Source organism: Pseudophryne corroboree, chromosome 1, assembly GCF_028390025.1.
Source record: "Pseudophryne corroboree isolate aPseCor3 chromosome 1, aPseCor3.hap2, whole genome shotgun sequence".
Taxonomy (NCBI): domain Eukaryota; kingdom Metazoa; phylum Chordata; class Amphibia; order Anura; family Myobatrachidae; genus Pseudophryne; species Pseudophryne corroboree.
Genome location: NC_086444.1, coordinates 692788576 through 692802075, shown reverse-complemented (window position 1 = coordinate 692802075; position 13500 = coordinate 692788576).

The window sequence follows — 13500 nt, the reverse complement described above, 5'->3', positions numbered from 1 at the left end:
CACTGTCATTCGCACCCATTCATCACAAAAAGCCTCTCCGTGTGGACCATACTTTCCACACATTATCCTCCGCACGTTTTCACACAGTACGTGCCTCAATCCTCAACTCTCCAGCCTGAACCCTGGCTGCTGAACGCCTTTCGCATGCCCATTTGGCTCCCATTGTGGGCTTTTCTACACAACACAACAAATGACCCACGCGAGACGACGGTGAAAAGTTCTTACCGAGCGCTTTTCACCCGCTCCTGCCTCTGCTGACCAGTATTACGACTCACTCCGGATAGTGATAACCCCGTGTTACCAGCTTTAGGCTCCTACCAGACCCCTCAGCACTGGAATTTTATTTTTCTTCCAGTGGAGGTTAAAAGTCTGTTGGAATGTTTTCCTGAGAGAGAGTCATCAAAAAATTCCTTTTTGGTATCTATCCGCTGGAATTTTTCTTGGGTGAGAAACAACTTATCGATCACCCTTTCCAGTGAATGTCCACCAGGGAGATTTCCTGAGAAACTCAGCGAAAAACCCCTTTATTTACACAAATCACGTCTGCGTATGCTCTACACAGCGTGTATGATGACACAATTGCGCAAAATAACACCCTACGATTACAGGAGTCAAATTCACAATCTGCACTCCACAGCCGGAGCGTAACACCAAAAACCTTAAATCAATTCTTCACAATCTATCACGCTCCTCCGCACATTTTTACACAGTCAAATCACGCTCCTCTACACGCTCCTCTACACGTTTTAGTGCGTGCCTACTTCGTCAATACGTAAGGTTGCGACCCTTTCACGCCGCCGAGCCTCTGCTAACTCAGCGTCTCCCACGGGATCCCGGTTTCTCCGGGGTTCAATACATCCACACCTACTTTCAACTCACGCTAATACACAAGGTTTTCTGTACAGAAAAATATCACTCCCTTTGATTGATAGTTTGTCCCAGAGGTAGTACACTTTAAACAAAATATTATAGTAATCTGCTTTTAAAATCGGATAGTTACTTGCTATTGTATAAATGTGTCTTCTATCCCGCATTTAAATTTATTCCTATTGTGTGGTTAAACTTGCGCTTGCTACTTCACGCAACCTTGCGTAAGCACGCAACCGTTCGTGTTCCCGTACGCTTACCTCACGTACTTTTACCGTACCACGTGTACACTGTACGTTCGCAACTGAATATTCCACACTTATCACAATCAACATAAGCAAAATTTTACTGCTCACTACACAATACACTTTTGTTCCTCACACCCGCTGGTAGTCGCCCACATGGGTAATTCTTCTTTGAGTGCTACCTAAAATTTTAGGCCGGAACTGCGTTTTGTGTGTGTTTTACAATTTGCCCACTTAAACAAATACACAAAATGTATAACAAATAAACGTATCCGATTCTATGCAGATCTATAATGACTATTGACTATAATTTAAATGCTATGATTCAGATTGGATAGCTATCTTGCAGAACATACACTGATATAAATATACACATTTTTTATATACAGTTGTGCTCATAAGTTTACATACCCTAGCAGAATTTGTGATTTTCTGCCCATTTGTCAGAGAATATGAATGATAACTCACAAACTTTTCTTTCACTCATGGTTAGTGGTTGGGTGAAGCCATTTATTGTCAAACAACTGTGTTTACTCTTTCTAAATCATAATGACAACAGAAACTATCCAAATGACCCTGATCAAAAGTTTACATACCCCAGTTCTTAATACCGTGTATTGCCCCCTTTAACATCAATGACAGCTTGAAGTCTTTTGTGGTAGTTGTGGATGGATGAGGCTCTTTATTTTCTCAGATGGTAAAGCTGCCCATTCTTCTTGGCAAAAAGCCTCCAGTTCCTGTAAATTCTTGGGCTGTCTTGCATGAACTGCACGTTTGAGATCTCCCCAGAGTGGCTCAATGATATTGAGGTCAGGAGACTGAGATGGCCACTCCAGAACCTTCACTTTATTCTGCTGTAGCCAATGACAGGTCGACTTGACATTGTGTTTTGGATCATTGTCATGTTGGAACGTCCAAGTACGTCCCATGCGCAGCTTCCGGGCTGATGAGTGCAAATTTTCCTCCAGTATTTTCTGATAACATGCTGCATTCCACCGCATTTACAACAACAACAAGCCCTGGTTCAATGCCCAGCTCAGGCAACTTCGTCGAGCCAAAGAGGAGGCCTATAGCAGCGGTGACAGAGCACTATACAACCGTACTAGGAACTCTCTGACTAAAGGAATTAGGCTAGCAAAAAAGCGGTTCTCGGACAAGCTGACAAACGATCTCTCCACCAATGACCCCGTATCTGTATGGAAAGGAATGCAATCCATAACCAACTATAGGAAAACATCAAAGTCCACCGCCATGCACCAAGACCTTGCAGATGAACTGAACCACTTTTATTGCAGGTTCGCAAAAGAAGTCCCCTGCAACCCAAACAATCACCGCTACGATGCCCCGAACACCGACGGCCAACCCCAGGCACTACAAGTCACCCAAGAAGAGGTGGAGGCATTGTTCAAAAGGACCAAAACCAGGAAAGCTCCGGGTCCTGACGGAGTGTCACCATCTGCCCTAAGAGCATGTGCGGGTCAGCTCGCCCCCATATTCACCAAGATCTTCAATAAATCGCTGGAGCTACAGAAAGTCCCTTCCTGCCTCAAAAGGTCTACTATAGTCCCGGTCCCCAAGAAACCCACTATCACGAACCTGAACGACTACAGGCCGATAGCACTGACGTCTGTGGTCATGAAAACGTTCGAGCGTCTGGTTTTGAATCACCTGAAAACTGTGACTGGCCCCCAACTGGACCCCCTGCAGTTCACCTATCGCTCGAATCGGTGTGTCGAGGATGCAGTCAACCTGGGCCTGTACTACATTCTACAGCACCTAGACATTCCCGGTACCTACGCGAGGGTCCTGTTTGTCGATTTCAGCTCGGCCTTCAATACAATCGTCCCCAGCATCCTCCACCCCAAATTACTTCGCCTAGGGGTCCCAGAAGCTACCTGTTCCTGGATAATAGACTTCCTGACAGATAGGACACAGGTGGTGAAAGCGGGGGAATTCACCTCCCAAGCGCGGTCCATCAGTACAGGGGCCCCTCAGGGCTGTCCTCTCACCCCTGCTCTTCTCCCTGTACACAAATGACTGTACCTCAGAGGCGCAATCAGTAAGGATCATCAAATTTGCCGATGACACCACCGTCATCGGCCTCATCAAGGATGGGGACGAATCGGCCTATAGACGGGAAGTAGACCGGCTGGCCCAGTGGTGCATCCACAACAACCTTGACCTCAACCCCCTCAAAACTGTCGAGATGATAGTGGACTTCAGGAAGAAGTCATCTAGTGCACCTCCGCTAACGATTGCTGACAGTGTGGTATCGCTAGTGGACTCCTTCAAGTTTCTAGGGACCACAATCTCCAGGGACCTTAAATGGGGGTCCAACACTGACGCCACTGTTGGGAAAGCGCAGCAGAGGTTGTTCTTCCTCAGGCAACTAAGGAAGTTCAACATCCCACAGAAGCTCCTGCTCCTCCGCGATTGTGGAGTCGGTACTGTGCTCCTCGATACTCGTATGGTACAGCTCCGCCAGCGCGAGGGACATATGCAGGCTCCAAAAGGTGGTCAGAACCGCAGAGAAGATCATCGGGGCTGACCTTCCCTCAGTCCAGGACCTGTACTTGTCCAGAGCTAAAAAGCGGGCAATGAAGATAGTAAAAGACCAGCTACACCCCGGCCACAGCATGTTTAACTTGCTTCCTTCAGGCAGGCGTTACAGGGCTGTCCCCGCCAGATCCACCAGAAGCCTCAAAAGTTTATTTCCCCAAGCTGTCCGCCTGCTGAACTCCTGAACATTGACTGACTAGACGTACATGTAACTCACTTGTGTCCCTACGGTATACCTATCTGTGTAACTTTACTTGCCCCCCCCCCCCACACACACACACACCTGCTTACCTGTTACCTACTTGGCTGTTGTATAGCAAACCGAAGACAAATTCCTAGTATACGTAAGTATACCTGGCCAATAAAGCTGATTCTGATTCTGATTCTGATTCATCTTGCCATCAATTTTGACCAAGTTTCCAGTGCCTTTGTAGCTCACACATCCCCAAAACATCAGCGATCCACCTCCGTGTTTCACAGTAGGAATGGTGTACCTTTCATCATAGGCCTTGTTGACTCCTCTCCAAATGTAACGTTTTTGGTTGTGGCCAAAAAGTTCAATTTTGGTCTCATCACTCCAAATGACTTTGTTCCAGAAGTTTTGAGGCTTGTCTCTGTGCTGTTTGGAGTATTGTAAGCGAGATGTTTTGTGGCATTTGCGTAGTAATGGCTTTCTTCTGGCGACTCGACCATGCAGTCCATTTTTCTTCAAATGCCTCCTTATTGTGCATCTTGAAACAACCACACCACTTTTTTTCAGAGAGTCCTGTATTTCAGCTGAAGTTATTTGTGGATTTTTGTTTGCATACTGAACAATTTTCCTGGCAGTTGTGGCTGAAATTTTTGTTGGTCTACCTGACCGTGATTTGGTTTCCACAGAATCCCTCATTTTCCACTTCTTAATTAGAGTTTAAACACTGCTGATTGGCATTCTCAATTGCTTGGATATCTTTTTATATCCCTTTCCTGTTTTATACAGTTCAATTGCCTTTTCCCGCAGATCCTTTGACAATTCTTTTGCTTTCCCCATGACTCAGAATCCAGACATGTCAGTGCAGCACTGGATGAAAGATGCAAGGGTCTTTCAGGAGTCTAGAAACTCACTGACCTTTTATACACACACACAGATTACAAGCAAACAGATCACAGGTGAGGATGGTTACCTTTAGTAGCCATTAAAACCCGTTTGTGTCAACTTATGTGCATGTTATCAGGCCAAAATCTCCAGGGTATGTAAACTTTTGATCAGGGTCATTTGGGGAGTTTCTGTTGTCATTATGACTTAAAAAGAGTTGTTTGACAATAAATGGCTTCACCCAACCACTAACCATGAGTGAAAGAAACGTTTGTGAGTTATCATTCATATTCTCTGACAAATGGCCAGAAAATCACAAATTCTGCTAGGGTATGTAAACTTATGAGCACAACTGTATACACACACACACACACACACACACACACACACACACACACACACCACTTGACTCTACAGTTCTATGAAACCCCTCAATCCTTCAGTGCCTCTAATTTGCATATCAACAGAGGTTCATATGCTTGTTTTACGAAAGTGGTTGAACAGGTTAATTAACTTTTCAATGCCTATCTTGTAGCAAACAGAGAGTTAACTAAATCCTGGAGAAAAAAAACAAAACAAAACTTTTTTTTAGATCTGTGTGTAATTCTTACATCAAGTATTCATCTCACTATTAACTCTCACTAGGCCCAATTGAAACTATTAGTAAGTGACTATGGCATGGGTTTGTTAAATTCATTGGTAGCTTTTAAATGGTGTTGGATTTGTACATATATATTGTTTATTTGTGACAAAGGAAACTGATTGCTTTAACCGACTGAAAGTCAGCTGTTAGCTCGGTGGATAGAGTGACCTTCCTAAAATGGCCACTGCTCCTTTTCCAAGCGATGTGCATGGACAAAATGGCGGACACCATGTGGCTAGCACCTTTGTCACAAATAAATCACAAATTATCAAGCACCGGAAGTTTGTTACTTTAGGCCTGCGTTAGCAGTATGCGAATAGGCCTCAGCATGCTAACACAGCTATATCATACCTATGCACCAACTTTTAAATGCTCTTTACATTTACTTAACAGATAAACAATCCAATCTGAATCAAACACAATATGACTTATTTGAACTTTGTTTTGCAACAATAAAAATACGCTGTAGCATTTCCAATATTGGCCCTCATTCCGAGTTGTTCGCTCACTAGCTGCTTTTAGCAGCATTGCAAACGCTAGGCCGCCGCCCTCTGGGAGTGTATCTTAGCTTAGCAGAATAGCGAACGAAAGAGTTGCAGAATTGCTACTAAATATTTTCTTGCAGTTTCTGAGTAGCTCCAGACCTACTCCTAGATTGCGATCAGCTCGGTCCGTTTAGTTCCTGGTTTGACGTCACAAACACGCCTTGCGTTCGGCCAGCCACTCCCCCGTTTCTCCAGACACTCCCGCGTTTTTCCCTGACACACCTGACTTTTTTAGCACACTCCCGGAAAACGCTCAGTTACCACCCAGAAGCGCCCCTTTCCTGTCAATCAGTCACCGATCAGCAGTGCGACTGAAAAGCGCCGCAGGATCAACAGCAAAACTGCTAAGTTGTTAGTTAAATAACTAAGTGCATGCGCTCTGCGTACAATGCGCATGCACATTTAGCAACAAATCGCAGCATAGCAAAAATCGTCAATGAGCGAACAACTCGGAATGACCACCATTGTGAGAAATATATTGTCCCTTGAATTTCATATCAGCGCCTTACTGATAAAACAAACAAACAAACGGCATGTGGTTCAGCAGCATCAAGATGCATCCATCGTTAGCTGGTAGACCACAGCGGCATCTGTACAGCGCATCATTAAGTACATGAGATCGCGGACGCAGCCCCAACTGTGAAGTTCCAATTATTTCTAATAAATATTTAAAATGCCAGCGTTAATATATGCAGCGGACGCAAGGCGCATCTTATTACCATATACGATAAAAGTGCGCTGTACGTCGCACACACTACATCCCTTAAGAGAAAACAAGCACTCGCACACATTGTATGAGTTCCTAACGCCAAACAGGACACCAGGTTTCAAGGGATAAACCACAGTTGTGTAGGACAAGGGTCAAATACCTGGGACGTAGTACTGGTACATGATTTGACAGTTCATACATTACATCCCGTATTGGTCCTTCAAAGTTCTGCCCGAACCCGGTATGTCTCATCAGCACGATGGCACCAGTATATTACTGCAGTGTCCCTTGTCATGCACAAAAGGTGGAGGATGAGAATACTGGTGAAGGGAAATTTTGTATAGACGCTGATATGCATGATGGTATGGAATATCTGAATCAGACCTTTACTACGAGACCAGACATAAGTGACAGCCCGTTGGTGAACGCAGACCTGATATTTTCTCTTTTTTCCCCCTCTACAGATGTTTTTTTTTTGAGTTCCAACGCTCAGTGATGTATGTATTTTAGATTAAAAGGATATGTATACAATATATCACATGTACAGTATATATCATTCAGTCATAATGTTACAATTACACAAAAAACAGATGGTTACAAAAGAATCCATTACAGTTACAGCCAGCATATATTACCATTTCCCTCAATGCACACTTCGCTCCATCTCTCTCTCTCTCTCTCTCAGCAAGCAAAAACAACTGGAACAGCAACCCGGAAACAGAACTTCTTGTGAGACTGCAATCACCTATACACTGTGTATACTGAGGGAGTACAGGTCTGGGACTGAGTCTTCTGTTACTGGTCCAGGGGAGGGAACTTTCTCATTCATGATGTGTTATTGGTCAGTTCATATGCAAGCAACATCCAATTTGATGGTGTAATTACAGGGGTTAGTCCAGTGGTTCCCAAACTGTGTGCCGTGGCTCCCTGGGGTGCCTCGGGACACTTGCAGGGGTGCCTTGGATTGGTGGTCCAGGACCAATTCAAATTATTTATGGTCAATATAATAGGCAAAACTAGTGCTAGTAGCTGTCAGTCATAAAATATGGGGACAAACAGAAGCACCACACAATTGAGCCTAAGGATGACATATAAACACAATCTACTTAATTTAATATTTCTTTCTAAATTTCTCAATAAGAAATTTTTGGCCTAGGGGTGCCGTGAAAAAAAGTCTGATATTCTAGGGTGCCGTGATTCAAAAAGTTTGGAAACCACTGGGTTAGCCACTGGTTCCTTTCTGCACGCATGCTGTCTTCCAGGAAATTCTTTGTTCTAATAAGAGTGACTTTAGCTTTCATATATTTAATCATAACTACTCATGGCAATGTGCTACAATCTAACCACAGGTATCAAAACAACACACTCATTCCTCTGATTATTTTGACACCAAGCATGACATGTTTATCTTGTTCTGTTCCATTAATACCTATACACGATGTTATACTCTATTATATAATTTAATACATTATAATGTCTGGTGCTTGACATGTTTAATTTATGTGTGGTGTGAAATATGTGTTGAATATATCTTTGTGGCTTGTCTGTGTGAATGCGTTTGCTACCATATATCGCTGTGCACGCTGCATGTATTTGCATGCACAATGACTCATCTGTTTGGGGTTTGTATGTTTTCTGTATGTAATATTTTTGACTTTGACACTCTGCACAGACACAAAATAACCCGCTCAAATCTCTAACTCTGCACATGTTATATTTGCCCCACCTGCAGTGCACATGGGGGGTAATTCCAAGTTGATCGCAGCAAGATTTTTGTTAGCAATTGGGCAAAACCATGTGCACTGCAGGGGGGGCAGATGTAACACGTGCAGAGAGAGTTAGATTTGGGTGTGGTGTGTTCAATCTGCAATCTAATTTGCAGTGTAAAAATAAAGCATCCAGTATTTATCCTGCACAGAAATAAAATAACCCACCCAAATCTAACTCTTTCTGCACATGTTATATCTGCCTTCCCTGCAGTGCACATGGTTTTGCCCAATTGCTATAAAAAATCCTGCTGCGATCAACTTGGAATTACCCCCCATGGTTTTGCCCATTAAAGAAAGATTCTGCTGCTGCGATTAGGTCTGAATTAGGCCCCTAATACAGATGTGTCCTCAAACATCGATCTCTTATGTGGCATATGACTCAACATGGACTGTCTACCACAACTAGCAATTCCTGGACTTTCATAGCTTAATAAATTGCTTATAGTGAGCTAAGCATTTAGGATCAGTATTTTGGTTAGCAAGGAATTTGTATAAAGTGGCAGAGTAAGCATAACATTACTCTGCGTTAAGCATGGTGTGGCTAACCAGTATCGGAGCTCAGTCTTTTGCCACTTAACACATGTTAGCATCTGTATTGCACACAGCAGCTGCACTGAACATCTGGGTGTCCATGTATTGCACTTTTGGCACATTCTGCTTTGCTAAACAGTCTGTGGCGAGATGCGTGGCACATCTTAGTCACAAAGTTGGGTATCCAATTACCCACAGCCAGTGACCGCGGGTAATTGTTTCTCTAGGGGCTATTCAATTAGCCCCAGTGCCGGCGTCCTTATCCCCCGATGCCGGCACTTATCAGTTATTATGCTTTGCGTGTCTTAGGCACCCGAAGCATAATCCCCACAAAGCAGCTGTCTGAGTCATGATAACACATGGGATCGTGAATTTATCCCATGTGTTATCGCACGATTGCTGGTCCATTTTCGGTCGATGAAAACAGGCCGTAATGGATACAGTGATAATGACCATCGGTCATACATCCCGATATCTGGCCATTTTTATCATCCAAAAACAGTTTGGGGCTAATGGGATACACCCCAAAGTCTGTGGCATGGCTAGGCAACCAAGGCGGCCGCTTAGGGCCTGATGGGTCCCAGGGGTGCCCGTGGCACTACGCTGGCTGAATACAAGCGGCATGCTGTCAGTCATTAGACAGCTGCCGGCTCCACCACTCCCCTGCTGTGTGACTTGTATGTATGTTGTGCGCCCACCGGTAAAGAGGATGAGGAGGAGGTCCCTGCAATGTTGCAATGTTGGGGTGGAACAGTAGGCTGTCTTACAGTGACTGAATGCAGGGGCAGAGCCGGCCTTACCTATAGGCATTATAAGCAAATGCCTATGGGCATCCCAAGGCCAGAGCCAGCGGTCTCACTGCCAGCAGACTGTAGTAATGGCTTTTAATTAATAATAGTAGCTGTGTGGTATGCGCCGTGTGCAGGCGCTGGGGCTCGTGTGAGCCGAGGGAAGTCCAGCAGATCCCCGAGTATTGACCACCCATGATGGACATCTCACCATGATGCCCTAGGCAAGATTTTGGTTGGTGCCGCCTAGCACCGCCGCTAGTTCCACCTCTGACCCTGCACCCGTTTCCCAGCATCATCACCCCTCACCCACAACAGTCCTCATTTTGGTGTTCCTACCCCCTATATTTTAAATAGGAACAGTGTGCACATTAGGCGCACAGTCCAAGAAGGGGTGTGTTCTTCCTAGGAAGGGGCATGGCCACACAATAGTACCCCCAATTCAAATTATGCCACACAGTAGTGCAACTTTATTCACATTTTATCATGCGATAGTGTCCCTAATACACGTTACATCACTCAGTAATACCACTTTACCTTATAAATGTTACTCCTCACAGTAGTGCCCCTTATTCACATTACATCACACTGAATTGCTCCTTATTCACATTACACAACACCATATTGCTCTTTATTCACATCAGACCACACAGTTGTGCCCTTTCTATACAGTATGCACCTTATACACATAATGCCACACATTAGTAATGCATTTATACACATAATACCACACAGTAATGCCCCTTACACACATGACACACATTATTAATGTCCTTATAAACATAATGCGCCTTACACTCTGGGGGTCATTCCGAGTTGATCGCTCGCTAGCAGTTTTTAGCAGCCGTGCAAACGCATTGTCGCCGCCCACTGGGGAGTGTATTTTCGCTTTGTAGATGTGCGAACGCTTGTGCAGCAGAGCGCCTGCAAAATCTATTTGTGCAAAACAAGACCAGCCCTGTAGTTACTCTTCGTGTGCGTTGATTCTAACGATGGAGGGACGGCTTTTGACGTCACACACCCACCCAGCGAACGCCCAGCCACACCTGCGTTTTTTCAGGCACGCGTGCGTTTTGCCAAACACTCCCTGAAAACAGTCAGTTGCCACCCAGAAACGCCCACTTCATGTCAATCATCCTGCGTTCGGCCGTGCAACAGGAATGTTCGTTAGACTCTGTGCAAACCCACGATGCTCATTGTACCTGTACGACACGCCTGCGCATTGCAGTGCATACGCATGCGCAGATATGCCGATTTTTAGCCTGATCGCTGCGCTGCAAACAACGGCAGCTAGCGATCAACTCGGAATGACCCCCATTATGCTAACCTTTCTTAATGCCCTTATATACATAATGTCCCTTACAAATACGCTGCACATTATTAATGCCCTTATACACATAATAACACACATAATGGGCCTAATTCAGACCTGATCGCTCGCTAGCAGTTTTTTGCAGTGCTGCGATCAGATAGTCGCCACCTACAGGGGAGTGCATTTTAGTTGTGCAAGTGTGTGAACGCATGTGTACCAGAGCTGTACAAAAAGATCTTTTGCAGTTTCTGAGTAGCCCAGGATTTACTCAGCCGCTGCGATCACTTCAGCCTGTCCAGGACCGGAATTGACGTCAGAACCCGCCCTGCAAATGCTTGGACATACCTGCGTTTTTCCAACCACTCCCAGAAAACGGTCAGTTGAAACCCACAAATGCCTTCTTTCCGTCAATCTTCTTGCGATCGGCTGTGCAAATGGATTCTTCGTAAAACCCATCGCACAGCAACGATCCCCTTTGTACCCAAGCAGTGCACCTGCGCATTGCAGTGCATACGCAGTTCTGATCTGATCGCAGCGCAGAAAAAAAAGCTAGCATGCGATCAGGTCTGAATGACCCCTAATGTCCGTTTCACATGTGCCACATATTAGTGCACTTATGCACATGATCACACATAATGCCCCTTACACATATGCCGAACACTACTGCACAACCAACCCAACTGCACACAGCACTAACATGGCCGATAACACTGTGACTTCTGCCTCTGCTTGGATACAGATGTGTCCTCATACATCTTGCCTCAATATGCCATGCAGCAGGAGATGCCTAGCGTGAGTCAGCTAGCTGCTCTGTTAACATTGGGCACCTTTTTTAATGAAAATGCATCTTATTTGCATTACTATGTGGCTAGGATGCACAAGCAGTTTTGCGGATTAAAGCTATATGCGGCATGCCTATATTCTGTGTGCGACTGTGGCTGTATCTGCATATGAAATGCTACGTTACAGTGATTTCCAGGAATACACTGTAATGTACCATTTTGTATGCAGATACAGCCGTAGTCACACACAGAATATAGGCATGCCGCATATCATTTTAATCAGCAAAAGCTGCTTGTGCCTCTAGGCATACCAAAATGCCCTAGGCATTTGCCTAGTTTGCTTATGCCTAGGCCAGCTCTGGGCGTGGTGTGCAAGAGGAGAGAGGAGCGGAAGCCGTGAGTGACGGGGAGTGTGGGCAGTTCCAGCAGTAATTGCACTGCTACACGTCCCTTCTCTCTCCTCAGCGCTGCTGCTTATTGGAATGCGGACCCGGACAACAGACTCTGGATGGGTGGAGCCAATGAAAGCGCCCGCTCCATAATCAGGAGTCAGGACTCGGAGGACAAGCTGTTCCCCGTTCTAAGCTCCTTCACTGGGTTGGGTTCTCAATACAAGCTGCAACACTGCTTTTCCCCAGCTTCCTATAATACGGTATACTGTATCACTGTACAACTGTCTCCTCTCTCCCCATTATATGTGTCACCATATCGCCTACTTCCCAAGGTGTGTGTGTGTGTGTGTGTGTGTGATACTGTACCCTCCAGGCCCCAGTGTGTCACCATATCCCCCTCCCCACGCTGTGTGTGTGTGACCAGTGTGTCACCATATCCCCCTCCCCACGCTGTGTGTGTGACCAGTGTGTCACCATATCCCCCTCCCCACGCTGTGTGTGTGTGACCAGTGTGTCACCATATCCACCTCCCCACGCTGTGTGTGTGTGACCAGTGTGTCACCATATCCCCCTCCCCAAGCTGTGTGTGTGACCAGTGTGTCACCATATCCCTTTCCCCACGCTGTGTGTGACCCTGTTTTCGTCATTGAGGGGACATGCCAAGCGCTCTGTGAGCCGCTGGCATGCCCCCTCTCTCTCTGACTCCAGTGAATAGACGCTGTGCGCATGCGCACAGTGTCTATTCATCGCTGCTCTGCTAAGCAGGCAGCGAGAGACAGAGCCTCCCAACTGCCCGCCCACCGCGGGACACTGCGGCCTGCGGGTGGGACAGTCCCCAAAAAATGGGACTGTCCCGCGAAAATCGGGACAGTTGGGAGGTATGCCATATCCCTCTCCCCATGCTGTGTGTGTGACCAGTGTGTCACCATATCCCTCTCCCCATGCTGTGTGTGTGACCAGTGTGTCACCATATCCCTCTCCCCATGCTGTGTGTGTGACCAGTGTGTCACCATATCCCCCTCCTCATGCTGTATGTGTGACCAGTGTGTCACCATATCCCTTTCCCCATGCTGTGTGTGTGACCAGTGTGTCACCATATCCCTCTCCCCATGCTGTGTGTGTGACCAGTGTGTCACCATATCCCCCTCCCCATGCTGTGTGTGTGACCAGTGTGTCACCATATCCCTTTCCCCATGCTGTGTGTGTGACCAGTGTGTCACCATATCCCCCTCCCCATGCTATGTGTGTGACCAGTGTGTCACCATATCCCCCTCACCACGCTG